General features: G+C 45.3%; 1 pseudogene; it reads left to right on the top strand.

Annotated features, from left to right (window-relative positions):
• The window catches only part of LOC101405616 (signal-regulatory protein gamma-like), a 66539-nt pseudogene that overhangs the window by 41012 nt on the left and 8234 nt on the right, over nucleotides 1-17293 (top strand).

Genomic DNA, 17293 nt, shown 5'->3' with positions numbered 1-17293 from the left:
TATTCAAGTCTACATCTATCAGGATATCTCTCATCCATTGCCTTGGGACTTGGCCATGAACTACACACTCATGTCCATGCATCAAGAGTTATTCTGTCTTCTGGATTCCTGTCTAACCCAACTCCCCAGCCTCACTGAGTTGCTCTATTGCCTCTTGAGTACAAATGAACTCCCATTCTGATTTTCTTTTTTTTTTTTCAGGAAGATCAGCTCTGAGCTAACATCCATGCCAATCCTTCTCTTTTTGCTGAGGAAGACTGGCCCTGAGCTAACATCTATTGCCAATCCTCCTCCTTCTTTTTTTTTTTCTCTTTTTCTCCCCAAAGCCCCAGTAGATAGTTGTATGTCATAGTTGCCCATCCTTCTAGTTGTTGTATGTGGGACGCGGCCTCAGCATGGCTGGACAAGCGGTGCGTCGGTGTGCGCCCAGGATCCGAACCCGGGCCGCCAGTAGCAGAGCACGGGCAGTTAACTGCTAAGCCGTGGGTCCGGACTCCTCCCATTCTGATTTTAAGAAGAAAAATTGTTCTCCTTCCTCTTTGCCTCAATGTCCTACTCCTCAAACCCAGAAAGAAGTTTTTCCTAATCTGCCTGTGATGAAAGCACTAATTCTACTATCATCTGCTTCCTTCTCAACCCTGTTGCTCATGGTACACATGGCATCAGTCCAAAAGCCGTGGAGTCATCCTTGATTTCCCTTTCTCTTATGTCCTGTATTTAATTCTGCCGTCAATAGGCTTATATCCAGAGGTGAGATGGCAATTGTTTGACAATTGATTCTCCAAAAGAAAAAAAAGCCTCATTTGCAATGCCTTCCAATTTTTGTGGTGTAAACACTCCCAAGGTGGCCAATTTCAAGCTAGCAACAGTTTAACAACAGCTTCCATAACTCCTGAAAATGTAGCAGTCAGCTCCCCCGAGCCTGTCCAAACCTTCCCCTGCACAGCACTGAGTTATCTCCACAATCGGCACACTTCTCCCCCACCACCGCTCCCTGATCCCAGCCACCATCATCTCTCCCTGGGCCACTGCAGGAGTCTCTGGGTGGCTTTCTTGTTTCAACCACAGTGGTTCTTTGGAAATATGAGTCAAATTGTATCACTCCTCGGCTTCTTCCCCCAATATATCCACATCGTTTACTCTCTCCTTTCTTTCAAGTCTCTGCTCAAATGTCACTCTAGTAAAGGCACCTTCCATAAACCACCCTACATAAAATATAAATTCCTCTCTCACCTGGCATTCCAATTCCTCTTGACCTGATTAATTTGTTTCCTTATCACTTATTATTACCTGACACACTGAATATAGGAAGTGCTCACTTTGCTTGGCAGTGCAGGAGTGTAATAATGAGTGTGCAAACTGAAACCATGGAAAGTGATGTCAATAATCAATGAGATTACTAATAATTATGCTGTGACCTTTAAAATTTTTTTCAAAACATTGGAAACTGTCAGTTGTAAATGTAGAGGAAAAAGAGAAATAGAAAAACTAATATTTACTTAGCACACTGTCATTTGAAGATTAGAAACACTGAGAATTAAAGTGTTTTATTATCTTTGTAAAAACTTATCAAGAGCAGTTTGAACAGTGTTTGCCGTCTTCTTATTGCATAATTTACGATACAGATCAAGGATCTTTTCTATGCCTTGGTGAATCATCATACTCGTTTCTAAGTTTGGACCAACTTCCAATATTTTTATCCCTTGTGTTCTCAATGTTGTGAAATCTTTACAGAGTTTCCTTTAATTGGAAGTGTTTGCTGGTGTCACTGCCTCCGGGACATTTCCACCCTTTTCCTCACCACCACTTTCTTCATTTATGTGGTAAGTTTGCCGTCACTAAGTTCCTCTGTCTGACATCTGGAATCTTTCTAACAGCATCAGTGTCGTCATTCCCACAGGCAGCTGTTTCTTCTATGACTCCACTTACATTCTATTTGCATTTCACTTCCAGCTTTATCACTTTTCGTTTCTCCATTGCAATTTCATCTCTGTTGCCCATTCCCTTTTGCAATAAATCATTTTTGTAAAATGTGACGTGGGTTCATCACTGGGAGACCAGGAGACAACACGACTACATGCTTTGCTGTCTGTGCATAAACTGAGTAACAGAGTCACGGTGATCAATCGCTGCAGACTGTGAAAGAAATCATATGATTGGTTACTGATCATGATGAGTATCTGTCAGTTACACGGTGATTTGCGGCCTGAAGAAGAGCTAGCAGCAAACTTTGTACTTCTGCAATTGCTCACAGTAAATTTACTGTGGTAATTGGAATTTGAACCATGTGATGGGGACTGATGTTATTTAACTGAGCCGTGGTAACTAAAATTCATGCATATCAGCACCATGCAAATTGAACCCTACCTGTGTGTGTGTGTGTGTGTGTGTGTGTCTTCCTCAAATAGGATGTCAGTTCTAGCAGAGAAGGGACTATCTGCATCCTCAGTTGTCAGAACAGTGACTGCCATATAGTAGATCATCATATTTTAGAAAAAATAAATGAATGACTACTTTAGTGAGGACATTAGTTTCTACTAGATGTTGGCTTTTGAAGTAAAGTTTCTCTTCATTCCACCATCTGATTCTTGTCTTCTGAAGCCCTTTTGTTAAAGACTACTCTCTCTTCTTTGTGCTTAAAAAGTCCCATCAAAAATTCCACATCATCTTGGGGCGGGCCCGGTGGCATAGTGGTTAGGTTCACGCTTCACTTCACCCGCCTGGGCTTCTCAGGCTCAGATTCCTGGCACGGACCCCGGCACCGCTTCTCAAGCCATGCTGTGGCGGCATCCCACATATAAAGTAAAGGAAGATGGGCACAGATGTTAGCTTGGGGCCAATCTTCCTCAGCAAAATAAGAGGATTGGCAACAGACGTTAGCTCAGCGCTAATCTTCCTCAAAAAAAAAAAAAAAATTCTATAGCACCTAGAAAATAACGAAGTACCAAAGGAAAAAAAAAACAGCTCATTGATTGGAGTAGGTCAAAGTGGTGCAGGAACCAACTGAAAGAGCTCCCGAAGGCCAAATCTGGAACAATCTGAGCACCAAAAAAAATTGGATTATGCTGTGGTCTGAATGTTGTGTCCCCCTGAAATTCACATGTTAGAATCCTAAAGTCCAATATGATCATGTTGGAATGTGAGGCCTTTGGAAGGTAATTAGATCATGAGGGCTCCATCCTCATCAATGGGATTAGTGCTCCTATAGAAGAGACCCCACAGAGATTCCGAGCCCCTTCCACCTTGTGAAGACACCATGAGAAATCTGTGAGCAGAGGAGGCCCTCACCCATCCATGCTGGCGCCCTGATTTTGGACTTGCAGCCTCCAGAGCTGAGAGAAATAAATTTCTTTGTTTAGAGGCTTTTGTTATAGTACCCCAGCTAAAACAACATCTAAATAAACTATGGACTTTGGTTAATAATAATGTGCCAATATAGGTTCATTATTTGAAATAAATGTACCACACTAATATAAGGTATTAATAATAGGGAAAACTGTGTGCAGCAGTACATGGAACTCTGTATTATCATCCCAATTTTTCTGTAAATCTAAAATTGTTAAAAGAAATAAATCTATTAAAAAAATTCAACCTCCCCTCAGCTGAATCTCTGCTTCTTGCACCCTCTAGGGAAACAACACAAGGAATGGGTAGTGGGAAGACTTCTGTGTTAATATACAGAAGTTTCATCTCACTTCCCAGGTCTGAGGTTACCTTCTCTTCCTTCCTCTGTCCTCTGTCAGAGCTCACCCCAGACCCAGGCACTCACAGAACCCAGAGGAAGCTGCTTCTCAGTCCCCCAGGATATTCATCTTAAACTTCTCCAGTTAGTAAAGTCGAGTTCAGACCAAGTGGGGTCAGAGAAACTTGGGTTACCTGGGTGAGGTGAGGTAGCTTTGAGGATCTAACTGGAGGTGTTACTAGATGTCCTGAGTCCAAGAATTCCCAGGTGGAAGACATTCTCAAGTGCCTGGTGAATGCTGTGATGCACCAGGCTGGAGAAGACGGCCCTCAGCTGTCAACCCTCTTTGGAATTGCCTCAGCTGAGGAGAGCCTCCTTGCCCAAGTCCATGCCTGATAACATGCCACATCCAATGACTCATCAACATGGTGATATAAAGGCCCAGCCTTCTCACTCCAACTCAGCACACTTTGAAGGAACATCCTAGCACCAGAGCTCCATGGGAGGTCAGCTGAGGTCTTCGCTGAGACTTCATTGCAGCTCAACTTCTCCTTCTACCCAATCCTGCTTCCCTCTCCTCCCTTCCACAGATATTGGTCTTAAATGTACTCCCTCAAAAATGATCTGCTTGTTAATCTTCAACTCAAAGTCTGTTCCCCAGGGAACCCAACCTGGGACAAAGAGGCTGTGTTGAATACCAGACAAAGTGGGTATCCCTTTGTCTCCAGGGGACAAGCAGTCATGGAAGGAGTGATTGTTTATGGTACCATATATCACAGACCATATAGTCTTACTATACTAAGAGCAATGAGAGTCCACAAAAGTGTTTATGCAAAAAATGGGTGTAATCAGACCCGTGTTGTCAAAGAGCACTTGGGTGAAGGAGGAGGAAGAGATGACAGGGGGCACAAGAAGAAGAAGGTTAGCCTAGGTAAGAGGTCATTGTTTTCTTCAGGCAATAGATAATGCTGGAGATGGAGAAATAGATTCAAGAGGTATTCAGGAGGTAAAACTAACAGGGTCTGGTAGGAGACAGATATGGGTGGATGACTGAGGGTGTAGAACATGGGTCCCTTCCTGGTTTCATCCCATGGGCAGATGATGGGCCTCAAACTGAACAGGGTGGGGTGTGAGAAGAGAATGTTGGAGTGCAGATTATGACCTCAGTTTTGAATATTTGAGGCACACAAATGAACATTTCAAGGTCAAACAATATATAGGTCTGTGTGAGGAGCTCAAGGTTAGTCTGCTACTAGGATATGGAATTAAGATTTGAACATAGATTGTATCTTGACATCTAGTCGGTGTCTGAAGAGGAGGCAGGGGTGACAAGGAAGCAATGGGGAAACGGCCATAGCAGCCAGTGCCTGGCTATGGAGGCTTGGACATGAAAGGGTCATTAGCTCAGTGTGGGCCAAGTGTCCTTTTAAACCACAATTGTGCTTGAGTAGAGTCCATTCCAGAGGTGAAAAAGAAGGAGGTCCACATGCTGGTTCCTCTCTCTGAGAGTGTTTCTTCTGCCCCTCTACTCCCTTCCTCCAGAGCTGGCCCCAGACCCAGCACAGACAGGAAAGGCAGTCCTCACCTAACCAGGTGTATTTCCAGGTGCGTTGCTTTCCCTCTTGGAGAGTGTTCTCCCAGGCCCACCTTCCCTGGAAGCCCCTTCTATCTTCTAAAGCACAAAACATCACCATCTCCAAAACTCTAACCTCTCTCCCAGTCAAACACAATTCCTCTGCAGGAAGGAGAAGGAGGCAGCTTCCTATATTGTATGCAGGCATCCATAGCAAACCCAAGAGCTCACAGCAGACGTTGGGTCAGGACTCAATTTTACCTCTGACACCTCTGGAGTGGGGTAAGGGGTCTCTTGTCAAGTTCAACTCTATTTCCAAGAAGGTGAGGCCATAGAGATCCAGCCTCCTCCCTGCAGCTTTGCAGCTCAGTGAGGTCAGATGTTGGGCTCATGCAGAAGCTGGACCACATCTGCCCATCATGAGGTTCCAGAAGCCCCTGGCTCAGACCATGTCTCCAGGGCTCCTAGATAGGCAAGGACTATGGGGGTGGGGAGAACCTCAGATGGAATGAGGCTTGAGAAGAAGCACAAATCTGCAGAAGTTGTTTCCCTCCACCTTGGAACCCAGGACATTTCCAGCAGCAACTTCTGAGCCTGTAGCAACCTTGTCTCTCCAATTTATGATCACAAAAAATGTGTCACAGTGCCACGGCCTTTCCTCTTATCGCAGTCCCCATCCTCTGACATCATGGAGGCAGGAACTGTCCTCTGTCCTTAGAGTACAGAGTCATTGGCCTCTTCTGGACCAGATTAAACAGAGCAGGCCAAGGGTCTGCTTGGGTCACCAGGGTCACCAGGACGCCTGTCCCCACCTCCTCCCCCTACCCACCTCTGCCATCCCTGTTGCTACCTCTGCTGCTTGGACTCACAGGTGAGTGGGACCTCAGGTGTGTGTGGTGAGGACTCCCTCTGCCTGTTTACTGTGTTCTCCCCACTGATTCCTCCAGAATTTCTTTTGGGAATGTTTTCTCTGTCCCTATTCCAGAACAGGTGGAATTTAGATAACTAGACTGGGATGGCCCCCAGCTCACAAAATCTCCCAGTGGTCGTGTCTGTTCCAGAACCTTTGTGCAGGTAATGGACTCACCCCCATGGTCACACGGCTGAGCACTGCACACATCACAGCTCTCATCCCCCAGCCCCTGGGAACTGAGGATCTGTCTTTTAAACTTATTACCACCACACAGATGCTACCTGCTCAGTGGAGAAAAACATGTTGAAGAACATGAAATTGTAAACCAAGAGAAGAATCCACAATGCCTCCTTCCAGAGATAATCACTGTTAAAATTTGCGGAGGTTTGAGTGCTCATTGAACACTGGCCAGAAGTGGTCACTGGAGGTCTCTCTGGGTCAGTGGTGGAAGCTGAGCCCTGCAGGCTCCCCACAGAACTGCACGGTTCTGCCTCTACACGGTGAAGAGCTGAGCAGCCATGGGGAGCCCACTCCCCAAGGCCATGGTGTATTGGCAGAGGCTGTGAGTCCCAATTGCCACAGCAGATGGCTTGAGGGTGTCAGACCAGATGAAAGAGGAAGGAAGACCATTATCTGATTAGGAGGAAGGAGGAGGAAGGCTTGGATGTTTGAGGAGAAAATAAAATATACGAGACATCCTGGCCCACTGGAGAATTTTAGCAAACATTTAAAGAAGAATTAACACCAATTTTATACAATCTGTTCCAGAAAATAGAAGAACAGGGGCCACCTCTCTACTCATTTTATGAAGCCATTAATACCTTGATAGCAAAACCAGATACAGACTCTACCAAAAACAAAACAAAACTACAGACCAATATGTCTTACGAACTTAGACACAAAAATCTTCAACAGAATATGGGCAAATAGAATTTAACAAAGTGTAAAGCTATATACCATGACTAAGTCATATTTATTCCAGGCGTGCAAAGCTGATTCTGAAAATCAATCACTGTAATCTATCGCATCCACAGGTTAAAGAAGAACAATTGCGTGATATATCAATTGATGCAGAAAAAGCATTTGACAAAATCCAACACCCATTCATGATGAAAACTCGCAGAAAATTAAAAACAGTGGGGAACTTACTAAATTTGATTAATAAAATCTACAGGAAAACCTACAGGTATCATTATAATTAATGGTGAAAGACTGGAGGTTTTCTCCCTAAGACAAGGAACAAGGCAAGGATGTCCATTCTCAACCCCTATTCAACATAGTCCTGGAAGTTGTAGGACAGAGAAAGGGAGAAAGAGAGACGAAGTAGGGAAGGAAAGAAGGATGGAAGGAAGGAAGGAAGGAAGAAAGGAAGGAAGGAAGGAAGGGAGGAAGGAAGGAAAGGGGGAAGGAAGGAAGGGATGAAGGAAAGAAGGAAGGATTGGAGAGAAGGAGGGAGGAAGGAAGAAAAGTGTGGAAATTAATAAAAGAAACTCAAATAAATTGGCGTAGGGAAGGCCCGTAGGGGGAGCTCTCATGTCCTATCATACATTGTGGATTACTCCAAACAGTAAGAGACTTACCTTTGTACTTTGCACAGGAAGTAAAACTACTTTACTTCTTCTTCTTCTTTTTGCTTTGTGTGAGGAAGACCAGCCCTGAGCTAACATCCCTTGTGAATCCTCCTCTTTTTGCTGGGAAAGATTGGCCCTGGGCTAACTTCTGTGCCCATCTTCCCCTATTTTATATGGAATGTCCCCACAGCATGGCTTGACAAGTGGTGCGATGGGCCCTGTCCAGCACCTGAACCTGCGAACCCCGGGTCCCCGAAGCAGAGCGGGTGAACTTAACCCCTACACAACCGGGCGGGCCCCTACTTTACTTCTGCTGGAAGATTTCTCTCCCACCCAGCAACAGCCCAGCCAATGAGTAACTCCACAGCTCAGCCACAGATAAGCCATTGCCACCCCGAACTGTTACTTTCCTACAACAGACTTTAAAACAGCCCCTCCCTGTTCTGCATTTTTCTCTATAAAACCAGCTCCCCTCCTTTATTTTCTGGATTTGTCTATGATTCTCCACGGCATGCACATCCAAAATTGCAATTCTTTTGTCTATTCAAATAAACTCATTTTGAGGACAAATTAACAAGCGAATTTATTTTCAAGCTGAAATATATGGTGTCAGAAAACTGAGATCCAAAGGAGGAGACCCTGTAGAGACTGTGACCCCAAGAATCAAGTGAGGTACCCCCACCGAGCCCCTTGTGCTCCTCGCTTCTGACAGTTGCTCCCTGCTTTCAATTTGATGAGTGTCCTCTCAGATTCTGAGCTCTGCTCTCCTTGTGTTTTGAGCTCTCAGACTTTATTCAGGATCTGAAGAGGCTTTGTCCTCTCTGGGGAGGACCTTTGTCCTCCCAGTTCAAGCCTCTGTCCTTGGGCTCGAGGCATCGTCTTGGTGAGTACTCAGTTGTTTTCTGAAGGTAGCACAGTTCCTTTTGGGGCTCAGGCTTGCTAAATAACCAGGAGATTTTCTTTTTTCTATTGAATTTATTTTATTGAGGTTACATTGTTAATAACATTATATAAATTTCAGGTGGACATAATTATATTTTGACTTCTGTACACACTGTATCACGTTCACCACCAAGAGTGTACTTTCCATCGGCCACCATACAATGTGCCCCTTTACCCCTTTCGCCCTCCCTCCACCCCCTTCCCCTCTGGTAACCACCAATGCGTTCTCCATTTCTACGTGTTTGTTTGTTAGTTTATCTTTACACATATGAGTGAAGTCATACGGTAATTGTTTTTCTCTGTCTGACTTATTTCACTCAGCATAATACCCTCAAGTTTCATCCACGTTATTGCAAATGGAACAATTTCATCTTTTTTATGGCTGAGTAGTATTCCATTGTGTGTGTGTGTGCGTGTGTGTGTGTGTATCTATCCCTCTTCTCTATTCATTCATCCATTTATGGGCACTTAGGTTGCTTCCAAATCTTGGCTGGCAACTGTGACTAATGCTGCAATGAACATAAGGGTGCGTATATCTTTTCAAATTACTGTTTTCATATTCTTTGGATAAATACCCAGAAGTAGAATAGTTGGGTCAAACGGTATTTCTATTTTCCATTTCTTGAGAAATCGCTGAACTGTTTTCCATAGTGGCTGCACCAATTTGATTCCCACCAGCAGTGTATGAGGGTTCCTTTTTCTCCACATCCTCTCCAACACTTGTTATTTCCTGTCTTTTTAATAATAGCCATTCTGATGGGTGTGGTGATATCTCATTGTAAATTTGATGTGCATTTCCCTAATAATTAGTGATGTTGAACATCTTTTCATTGTCCCTGTTGGCCATCTGTATGTCTTCTTCGGGAAAGTGTTCATATCTTCTGACCATTTTTTGATCAGCTTGTTTGTTGTTTTGTTGTTGAGTTGTATGAGTTCTTTACATATTTTGGATATTAACCCTGTATCGGATATATGATTTGGAAATATTTTCTCCCAGTTGGTGGGTTGTCTTTTCATTTTGTTGATGGTATCCTTTGTCGTGCAGAAGCTTTTTAGTTTGAGGCAGTCCCTTTTTAAAATTTTTTCTTTTGTTTCCCTTGCCTGAGGAGATATGATATTAAAAAAGATACTGCTAAGACCAATATCAAGGGCATACTGCCTATGTTTTCTTCCAGGAGTTTTATAGTTTCAGGTCTTACATTCAAGTCTTTAATCCATTTGGACTTAATTTTTGGGTATGGAGTTAGATAATGGTCTACTTTCCTTCTTTTGCATGTGGATGTCTAGTTTTGCCAACACCATTTATTGAAGAGACTTTCCATTCTCCATTGTATGTTCTGGGCTCCTTTGTTGAAAATCAGCTGTCCTTAGATGTGTGGGTTTATTTCTGGGCTATCAGTTCTGTTCCATTGATCTGTGTGTCTGTTTTTGTGCTAATTACAATCCATCACCATACACAAGTGCCTAATCATCTCTTTCACCCACCCCCTCATCCCTTCCCCTCTGGTAACCACCAATCCAATAACTGCCTCTACGTGTTTGTTTGTTGTTGTTTTTATCTTCTATTTATGTGTGAGATCATATGATATTTGACTTTGCCCCTCTGACTTATTTCACTCAGCATATTACCCTCAACGGCCATCCATGTTGTCACAAATGACCATATTTCATCTTATTTTATGGCTGGGTAGTATTCCATTGTGTATATATACCCCATCTTCTTTATCCATTCATCCCTTGATGGGCACTTAGGTTGCTTCCAAGTCTTGGCTATTGTGAATAACGCTGCAGTGAATAGAGGGGTGCATATATCTTTACACATTCATGTTTTCACGTTATTAGGATAAATATCCAGCAGTGGAAGAGCTGGATCGTATGGTATTTCTATTCTTAATTTTTTGAGGCATCTCCGTACTGTTTTCCATAGTGGCTGCAGCAGTTTGCACTCCCACCAGCAGTGTATGAGAGTTCCCTTTTCTCCACATCCTCTCCAACACTTACTATTTTCTGTCTTTTTCTTGCCATAAGGGTGGGAGTAATGACGTTCGAGCTCTTTACTTGTCAGAGTTGAAACCAGAAGGCCCTGTTGTGGCCATTTTCATAGCATCTAACTACAGCCAGTGAGAGACATTAAGGGTCATGAAGTCAAAGGACTATAATCTTCTTGAAATCACAAAGACTTTGACACATAGACTCAGTTTTCAACGGGGAGTCAGAAATTCTAAGAATAAAACCTCCCCAGATTGAAACTCTCCATGCCTCTCCCCAGCTTACAGGATGACATCACATAAAGCGTTTTTGATTGTCTGGCCCGTTCCACCTCTCCAGCCTCATTTCTCACCACCTATGTCACCCCACCCCCATCCTGTCCCCACTGCCCCTCCCCCTAGAAAACAAACTCGGTGTCACACTCAGGGTTCCCGCCGTGTCCTAAACGAATTGAGATCCCCTGATGCACCTTGAACATTGCCTAGAATGTGGCAAACCTCCATGATAATTTGTGGAACTAGTTAATGGATAAAAGTATAAAGCTCTTATCATAGCGTGTAGCATACAGAAGTATCAAAAGCGGCCAATCTCTGTCGTGCACCTGATTTGTGCCTGAAACTCTTCTGAGCACTTCACAGGTATTGATTTATTTTATTTTCATAACCTTATGTGGTAGGTACTATTATTATTCCATGATAAAGATGAGGAAACTGAGGCACAGAGAGGTTAGCAACTTGCCCAAGGTTACCCAGATGGTAAGTGGCAGAGCTGGGAGTCAAACACAGGGCAACCTCATCAATGAGTTGTAATTAGTATGAGGCTCCTACTATTTGCCAGGCACTGCGCTAGTGCTAGATGCATTACATCCGTGATCTCTAATTTCATGATAACTGCCATTTAACACATGAAGAAATGGAGGCCCAGAGATGTTAGGCAACTTGTCCAGGGTCACATAGCCAGGAAGAGCTAGAACTAATGATCAAGCCAGATCTGCCTGCTGTAAATCCCACACTCTCTCCTATTTTCAGCATGGCTTCTGGGCTGTCACTTAAGGAAAGGAAGCCATCAAACTCCTACTCTTCCTTTAAGATACAGTTCAAGGGTCCTTTCTGCGGTGACACTTCCCCTGACCTCTTCCTCACCCAACTCCAGTGCCCCAATCAGTCCCTTCCTCCTTGAGCCTCCACACTCCCAACCCCTGCCCTTCACACAGTGGTCTAGTGGTTAAGAATACTGCTCTGTGCTCACGTGGTCACGGGTTCAAATCATGGTTTCCCTGGGGAACATTGACTAACCCTGTGTGTGATCATTTAAGGGTGATTATTTTCTCATTTGCAGAATGGTGCTAAGAAAAGCACCTCCCTCACAGGGTGGGGTGAAATATGCACCAATCCTAGCCTAGGGCTGTGAAGCCCTTACCCCGCTGTGCTGTAATTGTCTGTTTCAGTGTCTGTCTCCATCACTGACTTGATGGCAGGAACTGATTCTGATGATCTCTCTGCCCCTAGCACCCACCCTGGCTGAGAAGGGGTATTAAATAAACGTGAAGTAAATGAATGAAAAAGAAATAACTGAATCTTAGAATCCTGGTCTCACAATTTCATACATAAAATCTAAGAACCTGGCATCACGTAACTGCAAAGTTGAAAGAATCTTAGAGACCAACTTCCCGAGGATTTCAATCATTTTGACTATCACCCACAGTTAGTAACGCAGTTTATGTTCCCATCCAGTGCAAACACACAAATACACACACACACACGCTGACAGTTTCAAGAAACAGTACCTTCCCTTACTGTGTGGGATAAACTAGGATATTTAGTTCCTCTTCTCGTCTCCTATTTTCTTTTCTCTTCTCTTCTCTTCTCTTCTCTTCTCTTCTCTTCTCTTGTTTCCTCTCTTTTCCACTTTTAACAGGCGCGGCTTTAGGTCCACTAAATTGATTGTGACCACGATTGCGTTGTGGCCTCTGGTTTGAAAAACACTTCTCCAGTCCAGCTGCTCAGCCTGCGCCTTCCTCCAGCGTCCCCGACCTGAGTCTGTACTTGCACACCCCTGGAAAGGGAAGTGCCCCTCAGAAGGTGAGAGTTTCATTGCTGGACAGCAGGAATTGTTAGAAAGTCCTTTCTCTGAAGTCAAAACGAGCCTGCGGTAACTTCCCGGTTGGTGCTGCCTGGCTTGCTGGTCTCTGTGGCTGCATCTTCTGGAGCAGGTCACTTCCTCTCGCTGGGGTCACTTTCCTCCCCTGCCCCCACCCATGAGCCCCACCTAAGTGCATTGTGCCTAAAAGCCCATCATCAAAGCCAGTCTTTGGGGTTAAGGCTCTGAACTCCACCCACCATCTCCCATTGCTGTGTTTGTGGGGGTCGCTGGAGCCAATCCTTCCGTAGTGGCTGAGTCTTCAGCTCCTGGAACAGAGAAGTGTTGGGACTGTTGGGGTATCAGAGTCTGAGGGGTGGTGGGAGATGGTGCTGGTGATGTCAGAGACACGGATGCCACAGAGGCGCCCTGCAGGGTCCTGGGTCCTGCCACACAGCAACCTGAGGGGGCTCCTACCCCCGCATCAGACCTGCTCCCTCTGGAGTAGTTTGCCTCTCCTCACCTGAGAAAGGCAAGGGCAGGAGGCAGCACAAACCACATAATTAGCAGAACCTGGTGCAAACTGAGAACGCAGAGCTCTTGTTCAAAAATCAGGAAGTGTTTCAATACAGTGAGAGCAGAGCAGTAAATCAAGCACGAGCCCCTCTGAGTGTGGGCCCCGCGCAGCTGCAGGGTTTGACACCCATGATGCTGACCCAGGCCCTGTGCCCGGGAGGCAGGCTCAGTGGCCGCGTGTGAGTGAGGCCTGGGACCCCCGAGTGCAGGAGAGGAAACCAGGCCCATGAATATTTGGGTAAGAGGGTCCTTAGAGATGTCCTGACACAAACCCTCCATGTCCAGTTGTAGAACCTGAGGCCCAGAGAGACGGCCCAAGGTCACCCTGCAAATTGGTGGCAGAGCCAGATCACAGCCCTGGACCCTCCCTCTGTTTCCTCTCCATTCCTTCTGGAGTTGGTCTCATCCTATGTGGTGTCTTTAGAAACCGTTCGCATGATGACAATTTGCAAAGGTGTATTCCCCCTCCCCACCACCCATCTCTCTCCCCACAAGCTCCAGACTCCCGTGTCCAGCTGTCCACAGCTCCAGGGGCCTCAGGCTTCCTCTCCTCCCCCTGCTTCCCCCCTGACCCTCCCACCCACTCCCCCACAGCCACCAGAGTGAATTACTAATTTATAAATTGGATCTTGCCACACCTCTGATCTCAGCCCACCGATGCGTTGCACACAGAGTACAATTCAACCTCTTTACCACGGCCTACAAGACCAGGCCCTGTGGTTTCTCCCATGATTGTCTGCCTCCCTCCCCTCTGCTCCCACACAGTGACCTTGCTGGTTCTCAGACGCCCCAGCTCACGCCTACCCTGCGTGCCGCCTTCCTTCTCTGGAGCTCTTCCCCCAGATCTCCCCGTGGCTCCTTCATTCATTCAGGGATCAGCTCACGTGTGTCTTCCCCCAGAGGTCTCCCTATGCACCCTGTCCCAAAAACACCCCCGCACTCTCTCTCCCCTGCCTCCTTTATTTTCCTTCATACAGTTAACCATCCTTGAAATGACATTGCACATTTGTTCCTTTATTTTCAGTCTTACCTCTAGAATGTAGCTTCCTCGAGGGTCGAAATCTGTCTTGCTCACTGCTCAGTTGCTCAGTGCCTTGAATGGTGCCGGGCATATAACTGATTGGTCTATCAAGAGCTGTTGTAGGAGTGAAGAAACTGATAATGAAATGAATTCATTTAGCAAAGCTGTTCAGAGGCTACTCTGTGTCAGGTGCTGTGCAGGGCCCCGAGGACTCAGACATGGAGCAAGTGGGCAGGAAAGGCTCCCTGCCCTCCAGGAGTTGGGTCATCATCTTGGGGAGAGATAGGTCTTTGTTTGGGGAGCAGCAGAGTGACAGGAGTGGCCTGTCTAAGCTGGGGTAAGCCTGTCTAAGACGATGGGGTGAGGGTGAAAGAGAATGGGTCCCTGCAGCAAAGCTTGTATTTTAGGGACCATCAGTGTCCCTTTTTTGAAGAGCTAAGGCCTCTCTGTCCCTCTCTCTTCCGTCAGCCCATGAGGCCAGGGCTGGGGCCCACACTCATGATGAGGGATCTTGGGGCCCCAGACCCCATAGGAGCTGGAGCTTACAGACTGGGTGAGACCCATTTCCTGCTGGCGCTGGAATCAGATAGAAGAATGGCTTGGCTCCACCCAGAGGAGATGAGCCTCCCCCAGTGTGCACGGGGCCCAGCCTGAGGGAGCCTGTGGGCACCTTGGCCCACCTTAGACCACCCCAAGAGGACTCCAATCTCCCCACTTCTTCCCAAGCCTTCCAGCCTCACAGAGCAGGCCGCCCGGGGCTACCCAGCCCCTGTAGCCCCATCCTGGTGTGGTCACTCTCCTCCTTCCCTGCAGATGGGGGGACTGAAGACCAAGGGCAGATGTGAGGGCCCTTGAAAGTAAAGTCACTACCTCCAAGTCTTCTCTGCTTTCTCATTGGTAGTGTTGGCTCCTTTTCCTTACCCCCTTGGCACGTGTACCCTCTCTTGTTTATTTATCCATCCATCCATCCATCCATCCATCCACCCATCCATCTATCCATCCATCCATCCATCTATCCATCCATTCAACAAACATTCATTGAGCACTGACTATACTCCTGGCACTTACTTACAGTAGTGAATGAGAGCTTGGTCCCTGCCCTCACAGTGCTTAGAGTCTAATGAGGCCAAGAGTCATACTGCAGCCACAGTCATGCACTGCATAACAATATTTCCTTCAATGATGGTTGACATATATGATGGTGGTCCCGTAAGATTTTAATGGACCTGAAAAGTTCCTATTGCCTAGTGCCATTGTTGTCATAGTAACACCGTAGTGCAACACATAACTCACGTGTTTGTAGTGATGCTCATGTAAACAAACCTACTACTCTGCCAGTCTTATAAAAGTAAATCACATACAATTATGTACAGTACATGATACTTGATAATGGTAATAAATGACTATGTTACTTGTTTATGTATTTACTACATTGTAGTTTGTGTCATTATTTTAGAGTGTACTTTTCTACTTATAAAAAAAGTTTACGGTAAAAGAATGTGCCATATAACACTGCCAGCAGCCTCACACATCTCCTGTTTACTGTGTCTCTTGATTGCATCATTTTCTCTTGTGCTTGATTTAATCTCATGTTGTCTTGTTCATTATGTCCCCTAAGATTACAAAATCCACTGCCTCCGTTGCCAGTAAGAGGCCACATTGATGACTGACCTGGAAACAAAATTAAAAGGGATTAAGGACTACAAAGTTGGAAAATCAGTGATAATTATTGCTCACCAGTCAAGCACGTCCCATTCCACCCTAGCTACGACCTTCAAGAACAAGAACAAAGTGATGGAAGCTGTTAAAGGATCTGCTTCATTGAAGGCAGTGAGACTAACAACAATTCTTGAAGGGTCTATATCAGACCTGGAGAAACTTCTAGTGACATGGATTGAAGACCAGTCACAGAAGCGTATCTCTCTCAGCACAGTGACAACCACAAAGAAAAAATTTTGTGATGTTGAAAGAAAAAGCTGGACCTGACTATAATGTTGAATTTACTGCTAGCTCTGGGTGGTTTAAATAACTCAAGAATCATTATACATGACATAATGTGAGTGAGTGGTGAGTCTGCGAGTGCTGACGTGAAGGCAGCTGAAGAATTTTTGGAAACTCCAGATGAGCTGATTGTGGAGGAAAGTTACTTTCTAGAGCAAATATTCTATATGGATGAAACTTCCCTATTCTGGGAAGGGATGACCAAAAGGACTTTGACCCATGAGGAGGTCAAGTCAATGTCAGGGTTCAAAGCTTTTAAGGACAGAATAACAGTCTTTCGTGGGGGCAATGTTGCAGTTACAAATTAAAACTGTTTGTGATGTGGCACACTGACAACCCCAGGGCCTTCAAGCATATCAGTAAACACACACTGCCAGTGTAACTGTACTACAGGAGCAGTAAGAAGTCATGGACAAGCCAGCTCCTCTTCCAAGATGCCCTCCTCAATTGCTATTGCTGAAATGGAGAAGTACTGTTTGGAGAATAACATACCTTTCAAGATTTTGCTTATTGTTGACAATGCTCCTGGGCAACTTCCTTGTATTGGTGATCTTCATCCCAAGGTCAAATTGGTGTTTCTCCCTCCAAACACCACCTCTTTGATCCAACCAATGGATCAAGGAGTTATAGCAGCTTTTAAGGCCTACTACTTGAGAAGGACCTTTGCCCAGGCTATTACTGCAACTGAGGAAGACAGTGATTCAATTCTGGAAGGAATACAACATTTATGACTACATCAAGAATCTTGCTTGGGCTTGGGGTGATGTCACCAAGGAGTGTATGAATGGCATCTGGAAGACGACACTCAAGAGGTTCATCAATGATTTCAAAGGATTTCCCAAAGACGAGGAGGTTGCAAAAATCAACAAGGCTGTAGTCGAGATGGCAAACAACTTTAATCAGGGTGTGGATGAGGATGACATTGAGGAGCTCCTAGAGGTGGTTC

Source organism: Ceratotherium simum, chromosome 21, assembly GCF_057802395.1.
Source record: "Ceratotherium simum simum isolate JZ-2026a chromosome 21, ASM5780239v1, whole genome shotgun sequence".
Taxonomy (NCBI): Eukaryota; Metazoa; Chordata; class Mammalia; order Perissodactyla; family Rhinocerotidae; genus Ceratotherium; species Ceratotherium simum.
Note: the sequence above shows the minus strand (reverse complement) of the source record. Positions and strands in the feature narration are given on the sequence as shown.